We start from the raw sequence: 13,122 nt of genomic DNA on the forward strand, positions 1-13,122 counted from the left end.
CACATTCTGCACTAATAAATTTCACCATCATGTAAAAAATAAAACTTGATATCTTATGAAGCTTCAGGGACTCTGCCCCTACTAGGTGTGATGGAATTGATCAGCTCTCTGTGATTATGCCCTCTTCCCAGTTACACTAACTTTCTTGTTCCCCCGTGGGTCCAAATTAGCCATATCAAGCTATATTTGCTCCCTGGGTGATTCATAGTCCCCATTGATCATCAACTTTCTCACAGTTAAATGCACCAAAAGCCCAAGATGCCATGGCTCATCATTGGGAAATGATGCATTATTCAAAGCAAACGTTTCAATGTGCTTTGTCAACCTCAGACAATGAACTGGACTCAGAAAGCATGGCTTGAAATCCCATTTTTACCACTTATTTGTCAGGTTTCAGCAAATCATTTTAGTTGTCACTCAAAATCCTTTGTGGGATGCATGGTGTCAATAGTGAAAACATAAATGTATTTCTCTGAAAGACAACTTGCTTTTACCCAAATCAGATTTAACATATAGCTGTGTTGTGAAGATTAAATGAGGTAATACATGTGAAAGTGCTTGGTAAATACCAAGGTACTCCACAAATAAGAGCTATTGTCTCTATTTTTCTTTTTTCTTTTCATTTCTCACTAACCAGAGTTTCTGTCACTCACTTCAAAACATCGTATTTCCTTTCATTATCCCTTCATTATTAAATGTTATCCTTTTTGGAGATGATAAATATCTTTCAGAAAAGATGACACTTCGGTTGTAAAATAATTCCAATCACAAAATGAACCAACTTTCAGTGAAATAAGTGAACCCAGTGGCATGCTGTGGGTTAAATACCTGATACTTGTAAAGAAATAGTATTCAGTTTTTTTGCAAAGGATTTGCCACCAGAACACTGGGGTCTTGAAAACCACCGCTAAACCTAAACCAAAATGGTAAAGGAAAAAACTCATATCAACATTGTCGTCATTGGACACGTAGATTCAGGCATGTCTACCACTACTGGTCATCTGATCTACAAATGTGGCGGGATTGAGAAACGAACTATTGAAAAATTTGAGAAGGAGGCTGCTGAGATGCAACAGGGCTCCTTCAAGTATGCCTGGGTCTTGGATAAACTGAAAGTCGAACGTGAACGTGGTATCACCATTGATATCTTCCTGTGGAAATTCGAGAGCATCAAGTACTATGTGACCATCATTGATGCCCCAGAACACAGAGACTTTATCAAAAATATGATTACAGGCACATCTCAGGCTGACTGTGCTATCCTGATCGTTGCTGCTGGTGTTGGTGAATTTTGAAGCAGGTATCTCCAAGAATGAGCAGACCTGTGAGCATGCCCTTCTGGCTTACACACTGGGTGTAAAACAACTTATTGTGGGTGTTAACAAAATGGATTCCACTGAGCCACAAGAGCCAGAAGAGATACAAGGAAATTGTTAAAGAAGTCAGCACCTACATTAAGAAAATTGGCTACAACCCCGACACAGTAGCATTTGTGCCAATTTCTGGTTGGAATGGTGACAACATGCTAGAGCCCAGTGCTAACATGCCTTGGTTCAAGGGATGGAAAGTCACCCATAAAGATGGCAATTCCAGTGGAACCACACTGCTTGAAGCTCTGGATTGCATTCTGCCACCTACTCGTCCAATTGACAAGCCTTTGCATCTGCCCCCCAGGATGTCTACAAAATTGGTGGTATTGGTACTGTCCCTGTGGGTCGAGTGGAGACCAGTGTTCTTAAGCCAGGCATGGTGGTCACTTTTGATCCAGTCAATGTTACAACTGAAGTAGAGTCTGTTGAAATGGACCATGAAGCTTTGAGTGAGGCTCTACCTGGGGACAATGTGGGCTTCAATGTCAAGAACGTATCTGTCAAAGATGTTCGTCGTGGCAATGTGGCTGGTGAGAGGAAAAATGACCCACTAATGGAAGCAGCTGGCTTCACAGCTGAGGTGATTATCCTGAACCATCCAGGCCAAATCAGTACTGGATATGCACCTATGCTGGACTGTCACACAGTTCACATTGCCTGCAAGTTCGCTGAGCCGAAGGAGAAGATTGACTGTCGTTCTGGAAAAAAGCTGGAATATGGTCCCAAGTTCTTGAAATCTGGTGATGCTGCCATCGTTGATATGGTTCCTGGCAAGTCCATGTGTGTTGGGAACTTCTCTGACTATCCTCCTCTGGACCATTTTGCTATTCGTGACATGAGACAGATGGTTGCTGTGGGTGTCATCAAAGCAGTGGACAAGAAAGCAGCTGGAGCTGGCAAGGTCACCAAGTCCGCCCAGAAAGCTCAGAAGGCTAAATGAATATTATCCCCAATACCTGCCACCCGAGTCTTAATCAGTGGTAGAACAGTCTCAGAACTGTTTGTGCCAATTGACCATTTACATTTAATAGTAAAAGACTGGTTAATGATAACGACGCATCGTAAAACCTTCAGAAGGAAAGGAGAATGTTTTGTGGGCCATTTGTTTTCTTGTGTGTGTGGCAGTTTTAAGTTATTAGTTTTTAAAATCAGTACTTTTTAATGGAAATAACTTTGACCAAAAATCTGTCACAGAATTTTGAGACCCATTAAAACAAAAGTTTAATGAGGAATAAAAAAATAGTATTCACAATAGATTCCCATAGGAAATAGAAATATTTATAAGTTTTGGGATCATTTATTATGGAAGATTGAGACTGCTAGGTTATTTAATGTTTTTCTTACTCTGAACCTGATTATTTTTGTATATTTAGGTTTTGACTTAGATATAAATCATATTTGTTCAGTTTACTATTAATATGCATAATATTTTTCAATTTCTCTTTAAAATCAGAAAACAAAAATGTGTAAATGAAGTCCCTCAAATGATGGAAAATAGAGATACTAACAGATTATCATAGAAATGAGGAAAGGCTCAGGATTAGAGGGGTCACAAGAATAAAATAAAAATGATTTTCAAACTATAGACTTTACCAACCTTGAAAGTATGTGGTATTAGCCCATTTGATAACAAAGTTTGTCTTTTTTTGGTAGAAGTAGGTTTTAACAAGAATGTCTCAGTGACAAGGTAAAGATGTTATTCTAACAGACTAAACGAAATTAGAATATGCCATCCTCTGGTATTTGAATAAAGGACACATGTATATGTGTTCCATATATGTGTTTATGTACAAAGGGATACAAAATAATAGTGCGTGTAACAAGGTGGTCACAAATAAGTTGTTAGATACTAAGGGAGCAAGCATACTGCATGATTTTTGCATACTCCAATTGTCTTTGCACACTGCAATGTAAAATATGGATGCTCAATAAATACTTCTTTGCTGATGGCACAGTGCCTAAAAAACAAGAATAGGCCATTTCCCATGTGTGAAACCTGGCATAATTTAAATATGAAAATATTTTAAAGTAATTTTAACTTCTTGAGTACTAAATTATAAAGCAGTGGGAGTGTTTTTCTTTATTTCTTAAATCATCCTAATCTTATATTGAGTGCTTTGTACTTGAGGATGTATCTTATTTTTTAGTAACTTTAGCAAGATCTAATTGGCATAAAATAACTTGCATATACTAAATGTGTAAATTGTGATACATTTTGACAAATGAATATACCCATGAAATTTTATCTACATCCATGAAACAAATAGAGATAATAAATGTACCATCATTTCCAAAAGGGTTATCAAAACTTTTTGTAATCTGCTCCTCTATTCTGTTCATTTTATCCATTGGTCTATCTTTATGACAATGACACACTGTCTTATTACTGTGGTTTTGCAAGTCTTGTTGAGCTTCTTGGAACTCTGGGTTTATAGTTGTCATCAAATTTGGAAAATGTTCAGCCAATATTTCTTCAAACGCTGTGTCTGCTCCTCTACCTCTGTCCCCCATCAGGGACCACAGCTACACATCTTTGGCCACTTAAAATCACCCACAACTCACTGATGCTCTGTTTGTGTGTGTGTGTGTGTGTGTGTGTGTGTGTGTGTGTGTGTATGTGTGTGTGTGTGTGTTTAAAGTTTATTTGAGAGGGGGAAGAAGGGGGGAGGGGCAGACAGAGAGGGGGAAGAGAGAAATCCAAGCACATGCCCCACTGTCAGCTCAGAGCCTGATGTGGGGCTGGAACTCAGGCACTGTGAGATCATGACCTGAGCCAAAATCAAGAGTTGGACATTTAACCGACTGAGCCACCCAGGTGCCCCTCTCTGTTTATTTCTTAATTTTCACTTCTCTCTGTGTTTGGATTTTGAAAGATGCTACTGATATGTTTTCAGCTCACTAATTTATTCTGCAGTATATATTCTCTTTTTAATCCCAGCCCATGTATTTTTCATGCAAAACATGATAAATTTCATTTCTAGAAGTTTGATTTGGGTCATGTTATTATTTTTGTGTCCCTACTTAACTTTCTAAAAATGTGGAGCACCATTAAAAGGGCTGTTATGTTTTTGTCAGCTAATTGTAACTGACAAAATTCAGCTAATTCTAACATCTTTATCAGTTGTGGGTCTGTTTTGATTTTTCCCATTATAGATATTATTTCCCTGCTCCTTTACATGCCAGGTTATTAGAAGTCAAATATTGTAAATTTTTACCTTTTTGACTGGATATTTTTGCATTCTTATAAATATACTTGAACTTTCTCCCTTCTGCGGATACAGTTAATTTACTTAAGAGTTTGATACTTTGGGTCTTGTTTTTTTGTCTTTTAGGAGGGGCAGACCAGTATTTTGTCTATATTGATTATTCTGAGGACTCTATCCAATTCCCTATGAACTGTGAAGTTTTTTAGTCTGGCGGGTGAGAATAGGCACTATTGCTGGCTGTGTGTACCTGTTGGGCACAGTCACATCTAATCCTTTCAGTTGGTTCTTGCCTGCCTGAAATTGATTCCTCATACACATGCCTTCAGCAGTATTCAGCTGAATAATGAGAAAGACCTTCTGCAGATGTCCAGTGTTCTCTTTTTGTGCATTTCCCTCTTTGGTACACTATCTGGAGAACTTCCCAAACACTCACTCTGCCCACAAGTCTCAGCTCTTCTAGGCTCTGCCGGGGTTTCTTTTTCCTGAATAACTTGAAAACTCTTTCAAGACAGTAAATTGAGGCAATCATATGGTTCACTTGGTTTGTTTCTGAGCTGTCTCAGATCTCTGCACCACACTGCCCAGTGCAATTGAATTGCCAACCTTTGTTTCACTTATTTTGTGTTTTGGTTGTTTCAAGTAAGAGGATGTATCTGGTCCTTGTTATTCCATCTGGGCGGAAATGGAAGTCAGATATGTTTTTAAACAAAATTTGCAATAAAGAAAAATAGAAAAATAATAAATAAGAATAAAAATCGCATTGAAAGAGATGTTTTCTTGAAATTATAAATCACATATAGTTAAATGTAAACAATTCCTACAGATTTTCCTGGAATTATGATACTTCTCAAAATCACTTAAGAACTACTGAGCTAATACAAAAAGCATAGATTCACTATGATGCAGTTTCTCTTGAGATGGACAGCTCATCCCTTACTTGGTATTTGGGAATATAGTTGTGTTCATGCAACCAATGAAGCAACTATCTTCATATCTGAACTGACTCAGACTTGAGAAGAATGACATTTTTCAGAGAAAGAAGATAATTTACTTGAGCAGTCAATCAACTTAATATCAAGACTAAATTAAGGGTTTTTTTGGGGGAGGGGAGGTTATTGAGGAGCTAAAATGATAGTGAATTTACTTGAGAAAAAGTTTGTGTGATACATCTAAATGTTGCTATAAAGAAAGTAAATGAGTTTTATTGAGTTTTGTTGATCCCAAATTTTTAAACACCAAAAAGGAAATGAAAAAAAAAGGAAAAAAAGAAAAGAAAAAATATTGCATATATACAACTCAATTCAAATATAACACATATGTAGTAAATGTTTATTCAGTTTTTAAAAATATTTATTCATAATTTATTTTAAAAATAATTGTAAACTGCTTTCTTAGTAATTTTTTAGAAAAATTTTTTTACATTTTTAGGGATCTCTTTGGGTCTGTTTAAATGTCATTCATTTCATTGAAAATAAGCTTTATCGATGAATTTGATAGCATATATATCTCACTTTAAAAGTGTACACATTGCAATTTTTTAATGTTTTATAATTTTTTAATTGAGAATTCAAAGAGAATCTCAGAAAGAATGACAAAAGAAAGCTTTCAGAAAAATTTCCATTTCCAGGCAGTAGTAATCAGTAATGAGTCTTTTTATAAACATATTCTATGCCACACAACACCTGTAAAGAAAGCATACTAGAAACATTAAGTATCTGGAAACAGGAAAATTATTTCCACTGATGGGCAGTTGAAATGCACCAGGAAGACAGCGAGAGTAATGGTGTAGTATTTCTGTATTTATTTTGACAAATCTATGACAGCACCATTCTATTCCTTGATAGACAAACATAATCTTTGAAATATATTTGGAGATTCCTTGCACTTCAGCTTGTTTCTTTCAAGGCTTCCTTTGATCACAAGCCAAACCCAGCTGAATGAAAAACAATGTCTATTGTTCCTTGTTTATCATAGCTAACCTAGTTACCTTATCATTTATTACTGGATTTTGATTTGTATTTGAAAGAACATTAACAGAAGCTTTAAACAGGCATTGTATGGTATGGTCTGCTCATTCTGTTTTGAATCTTACCATCCATTTATTAGCACTGCAATAATTATTGTTCTTATTAAGAATAACAATGCAAATGTTCTTATCCTATTAAATTTCAATTTTTCTAGAAGTCAAAAAATGCCCTGAGCACCATCATATCCATAAGCCCTAGTATCACCACATTAAATGGGTCAAAATTCTCTGCTTTTATAATTCCTCCATAGGTTTTCAGTTACGTTGAAAATAACACAGCATATTGTTTTCTCGCAATTGTTTGCAGCACAAAAAGAATTGTGAATGCACATCTAATGAAATCCATATATTAGAATTCTTGCCACTTCTATACAGCAAAAGTACCAAATTTACTCTAAATTTTTTTATTCAGCAAAAAGAACATTACAAAATACAGTTTCTGGGATATGATTCATGTATGCTAGCAGTATTAATTCAGGATGGGAAAGTAATTGCATCTCCTATCTCAATATTAATATTTTGTAATTTGTATTCATACCTAACCTAGAGAAATCAAAATGTACTATAACCACATATGTAGAAATCTACTGTCTCTAAAAATAAAGACCCAGGCCAAAGACTTTATACAAAACCATGTGTATATGTGTGTGTGTGTGTGTGTGTGTGTGTGTGTATTTCAATAATGGTCTTTATTTTCTCTGTGGAAGTCAAATTTAAATCATGTATCAACAGAAAAATATAAATGAATAGATATTTTAGGCATGTTGAAAATTATTATATACTTTGCATTATTAGATACTTTGACTTATTGTGACTTTAGTTATCAACCCTATACAAATATATCATTATACAAAGTAAGATATTTTAAAAATTAATCTTAACTCTGCCTTCCGATCCAGTTATAAGTAAGAATTTGCACCATACACACACACACACACACACACACACACACACACACATATATGTATATATTCTTGCAGCTACCAAAAAAATTCATGAATTATAGATATGCATGGTTTTAAAAATTGCTGTAAATAAGAACTATGACCACCCCTGGAAAAAGTAAAATGAAACAAAGAAACCAACCAACAAACAAAAAATACCACCTGAGACTTTCACTCTCTTTATAACAGCATAGCAAATCTGAGTTTTAGCTCTGAAAGAAAAATGTAAATTTAAAATGTAAATTTAACCTAAGTAGTTGTATAATTTTGGTGAGATGAAGTTTTGACTAAATTTGTATGAAGCATAATGTAATAAAAGTTCTAGAAGTTAAGGGATACTGTGAACTGAAATGTGCCCCCTCCCCAAATTCATACATGGAAGACATCAGGTACAGGGACTTTAGGAGATAGTTAAGGTTAAGCAAGGTCATAAGGGTGAGTCCCTAATCCAAAATGAGTGTGGTGGCCTTCTAAGTAGAGGAAGAGAGGAAGAAATCTCCCTCTATCCATGTTAGGACACAGCAAGACCCTCAGTAAGCAAAGAGGAGAGCTCTCACTAGAACACAACCATACTGGCCTCCTGATCTCAGACTTCCAAACTTCAGAACTCTGAATAAATACATATCTATTGTTTAAACCGTCCAGTACATGGTATTTTGTTAAGAAAGCCTGAGCTGACCAAGACAATGGGTGACACCATATATTTAAAAGCTCCTTTGTCATTAGCTAAGACACCCAATAATGCGTGTGCTCATCTGAGGATATTTAGTCTAATGAATATTTGAAAACTACTCTGTCACTGACTGGATGTGTGAGCAGGGATACATCATTTAAATACTTTACGTCTATATTTTGCATATTTAAATTAGGAATTGTCAAAACAGGTCATGGACTTCTTATGAAAACAGTCATATGCCTATTTAGTCCACAGACATGTTGGTTGTAATATGGCTTCTTAGCCTCATGGCAAAAGCTTAAGGCCACTGTTGCATCCAAAGCCCATAGAAGAAATCCTGGTGAAGATTATTTCAGAGATTTATATCTAAGATTAAATTTAATTAACATTATATTTTGTTCTTAATATAATACAAAATATGGAACTGAGTCATCTCAGTGAATTATATAAAACCTATATTCTTTCTCAACTTGCCTACTAATCTAGCAATTTATTTGAATAAAAGCCATGTCAAATTATTTAACAAAGATCACTGCATGTGATCATAATTCCCCAGTGCAGCACCTTCAACTTCTCTCAAACTATTTATTTTTTAAAAAGTACTTGTTACTCCATATTTTTCTACATGTAAATGAAGACTATTGAGTCCATAAATATAATTTCTTGTGATAGAATACTTTTCCATTTTCCTCTTTTAATCACGTTTTTTCCCCTCTATTGAAATCAAATTTAAACCATGCACCAGCAGAACAATATGAATGAATGGGTATTATTAGGCATGTTGGACATCATTAGACACTTTGACTTTATTATGACTTCGGTTATCATCAACCCAAGGAAATAGATCACTACACAAAGTAGAGATACTTTAAAAATTAATCATAACCTTGACTCCAACCCAGCTATAAGTAAGGATTTGCACTATTATTTTTTGTATTATATGCAGGTACAATTTTATCCATTTGTCTTATTGTAGCCTTTTAAATTTGCAGAGCCACACCACTCTGCAGCATTTACAGCACCGTGCACAACTGGGGACTTAAGTAGCTATTCCTGCTGCTGCTGCTACTAGTAATAATGATGATTTTATTTGAAGATAGTTCAGGCCACACATCTAACTGCAAAATTGGAGCATGAAAATCCTCCGAAATTTTACACTAAAGCAAAGGATGAAATACAAATTATGTAAGGTTTGCCTTTGTCTACAGTTTCCTTGTGGCAATCGTCTGCTCTATGAAAAATCTTTAAGGTCTTTTCATGATAGAATGCCTTTATGACAGCCCATTAATCCATCATTTCTATCTTTGTACTGTCTTCCTGTTTCCCAAATCATTTCTAAATCTTGATGAAAACAACATTTCATCTGACAGCTTTCCAGAGGAAATCACACACATGTTTTCTGTGCACATATACTCAAACACACAGAGCACAATTTATGGAGGCAGAGTTGTTCTGCGAGTTTGGTGGCTCTGAAGCAAAGTTAGATTCACTTATCAATTCACAGTCCATCATCTTCTACCAGTCACTGAAGTTCAGGGCTGAACACTGCGTGAGTTACTTGTCATTTGGACCAAGAAAGAAATAAGAAATGATGTAAACCGATTTCCCTTGACAGGAGAGACACAGATGGAGACGACGTGTGGACCATATTGTCTGCTTTCGGGTCATCCCTGAAGCCATTAGCTATCATAATGATGAAACTGGAGTTATTTATTTCCCCACGATTTTCTGATGTGGCAAAAACAGTATCACATTGGGGGCCTGAGTTTTCCTCTGAGAGGTTGTGTTGTCCTTGAGAAGAAACAACACATATGAAAGAATAATTTTAGCTTGTAGAAGTACAAAATTATAAATTAGAAAGAAGAGACATTATGCAAGTTAAACAAATATTAAGGTTAATATCACGTAAAATTAGACTTTTCATACTGATATATTTATAAAGGATATAAGCTTTTCTTGGGGTTCTTAACTTCTGGCACTTTTAGTTAATTCATTTTTATTTCAGACCATTATTTGAAATCTTCTATTCATGTATTCTGTTGGTCAGACAGTGAACAAGCATTTCACTGTACCAGGGCTGATGATATGCCAGAAAACAAAACAGATCAAAAAGAAGAGAAAAAAATACCTGCCCTGAAAGAGCCTGGTTTTAGTAAAGGAAACAGGCAGTAAAAGGCGAGCATGAATCCATCATATGAGTGTTGAAAGATGAAAAGTGTTACTAAGGAATTGAAATACTGGCCAGGAAAGGGGGTGGGGTGGTGAGAGGAAGGTGAGGGGTAGAATTGTAAGTCCATGAGGTTGTTAAGAGAAGCCTCCCTGAAAACATGACACCTGAGCAAAGTTCTAAAGTAAGAAGTTAATCATACGAATGCCTGGAGTAAGTGTTTTTGGGGAGGAAGAAAAATCCATACAAAGGCCACGAGGTAAGTGTATGCTGGACTTACACATGAAACAGCTGCAAGAGGAGTGTGGTTGAACAAAGTAAAGAAGAGATAGAGTATAGGAGATGAGAGCACAGAAACACCAAGGCAACATCAGAAAGGGCTTTTTAAGACATGATAAGGAATGTGGCTTCTAGTCTTAAGGAGGAGCCATTGCCAGAGCTTGAGCAGATAGTAACATAATCTGACTTAAAAAAAAAAAAAATTAAATCCAAGTTAGTTGACATATAGTGTAATAATGACTTCAGGAATAGAATTTAGTGATTCATCACTTACATATAACACCCAATGCTCATCCCCATAAGTGCCCTCCTTAATGCCCATCACCCCGTTAGCCCATCCCCAGACCCAACACCCCTCCAGCAACTCAGAGTTTGTTCTCTGTATTTAAGAGTCTCTTATGGTTTCCCTCCCTCTCTGTTTTTATCTTATTTTTCCTTCCCTTCCCCTATGTTCATCTGGTTTTTTTTCTTATTTATTTTTTTAACGTTTATTTATTTTTGAGAGAGAGAGTGAGACAGAGCATGAGCGGGAGAGGGCCAGAGAGAGGGAGACACAGAATCGGAAGCAAGCTCCAGGCTCTGAGCTGTCAGCACAGAGCCTGACACAGGGCCCAAATCACGAACTGTGAGAACATGACCTGAGCCAAAGTCATGACTGAGCCACCCAGGCGCCCCATCTGTTTTTTTTTTTCTTAAATTCCGCATATGAGTGAAATCATATGATAATTTGTCTTTCTCTGACTGACTTCTTTCACTTAGCCTAATACATTCTAGTTCCAGCCATGCTGTTGCAAATGACAAGATTTCATTCTTTTTGATCACTAAGTAATATTCTATTGTATATCTATACACCACATCTTCTTTATCCATTCGTCAGTTGATGGACATTTTGGCTCTTTCCATAATTTGGCTATTGTTGATAATGCTGCTATAGACATTGGAGTATGTGTGCCCCTTTGAATCAGCAGTTTTGTATCCTTTGGATAAATAACCTAGCAGTGCAATTGCTAGGTTGTAGGGTAACCCTATTTTTGATTTTTTGAGAAACCCCCATACTGTTCTCCAGGGTGGCTGTGTCAGTTTGCATTTCCACCAACAGTGCCAGAGTGTTTCCTTTTCTCCATATCCTTGCTAACATCTGTTATTTCCTGAGTTCTTAACTTTCTTTTTGGGCAATCAAAAAAGGGTGGGGTGGGAGTCAGGAATTCCATTGGGAGGGTTCTCAATACCCCATGCTGAAGAAAATGGGCATTGCATAAAGATGTGAACAAACACAGTCTGTGCTCTTAAGGCATTCTTTGTAGAAAACTCAGGCCCACGAACATGTAATTGCTGATAGACTATTACATGTAATAACTAGCAAGTGTGCTTAAACCAGATATTGGCACAAAGAAGGAATGATCAACTGTGACTGGGTGGTTGATCAGTGAGATTGAGTTCCTCATGAAAAGGGAAACAAAACTCTTCCTCTTTTGAAAATTATATTTGCATCACACAAACTAAATTTGACTTTTGTCAAAGAGTACATCAATCTCCTCAAATATTAAATCAAAATATGCTACTATATCCCCTGGAAAGGTGAACATCAGATTGCATAATTTGGAAACTGCTAAAGGTAGTGGTTTTATTTTTTTCTAACAGTTCATTTGGTTCTAAAGGTTTGTTAAAGTAAACAAAAGCAAAAACAAAAAGAAACCCTTAGCTATCTATATTCAAGAGATATCTTTTCAAATGCAAAGCTTTAGACCTACTATAAAGGCAAAAGGCCCTATTTTCTCTTATTTTTTTACATATTTTCCCTTTGTCATTTGAGGTCTTTTTCTTCTTCTTGAGTAGCATCAAAATCCATACCAATAATTCAGACTTGCAAATATTTACAGAAGATTAAGCAGGCTGTAGGAGATGTCAACCAACCCACATTTCACAGGAGGGAAACAGATTGTAAAGAATATAAATTTCATGAATTATTACTTATTGTAAGTCACCATTGAAAGGGCTCCATAATTCATTGGTTTCTTATTGAGAAGGTATTCATTCAACCACAATAGATGCTAATGTGTTGAACTACAAAAGTCAAGAGCTGTTTGGTGGTTTTCAAAATGTAAAACTGAAAGAAATAAATTAAAATCAATTGTGTTTTATTTTCAATTAATGATATCCATCTTCAACGTGTCTAATTATTTTAATGTGGATAAGGTTACATTATAAATTATATAATATCCATAAAATATATCTAGTATAAATTATAAAGTAGTATAAAACCAACATGTTAGATTTACCTATGACTCTTATTTCCAAGCACTCAAAATAACATCCATAACATCATTGGTTCTGAAAGATGGTAAATACAACTTATGGAAAGCATCTATCCTAGATATCAAATACAAAATTCTCAGAATCACAAAAGCTTCCATGTATATATTATCAATATATTTGTTTATATAAATGTGCATT

At 35.7% G+C, this 13,122-nt stretch overlaps 1 pseudogene; it reads left to right on the plus strand.

Moving 5' to 3' along the window:
• The first annotated feature begins 923 nt into the window (after window positions 1–923).
• Window positions 924–11,068, plus strand: LOC125163798 (elongation factor 1-alpha 1-like; annotated as a pseudogene).
• Window positions 11,069–13,122: the final 2,054 nt, after the last annotated feature.

Source organism: Prionailurus viverrinus, chromosome B1 (assembly GCF_022837055.1).
Source record: "Prionailurus viverrinus isolate Anna chromosome B1, UM_Priviv_1.0, whole genome shotgun sequence".
Classification (NCBI taxonomy): Eukaryota; Metazoa; Chordata; class Mammalia; order Carnivora; family Felidae; genus Prionailurus; species Prionailurus viverrinus.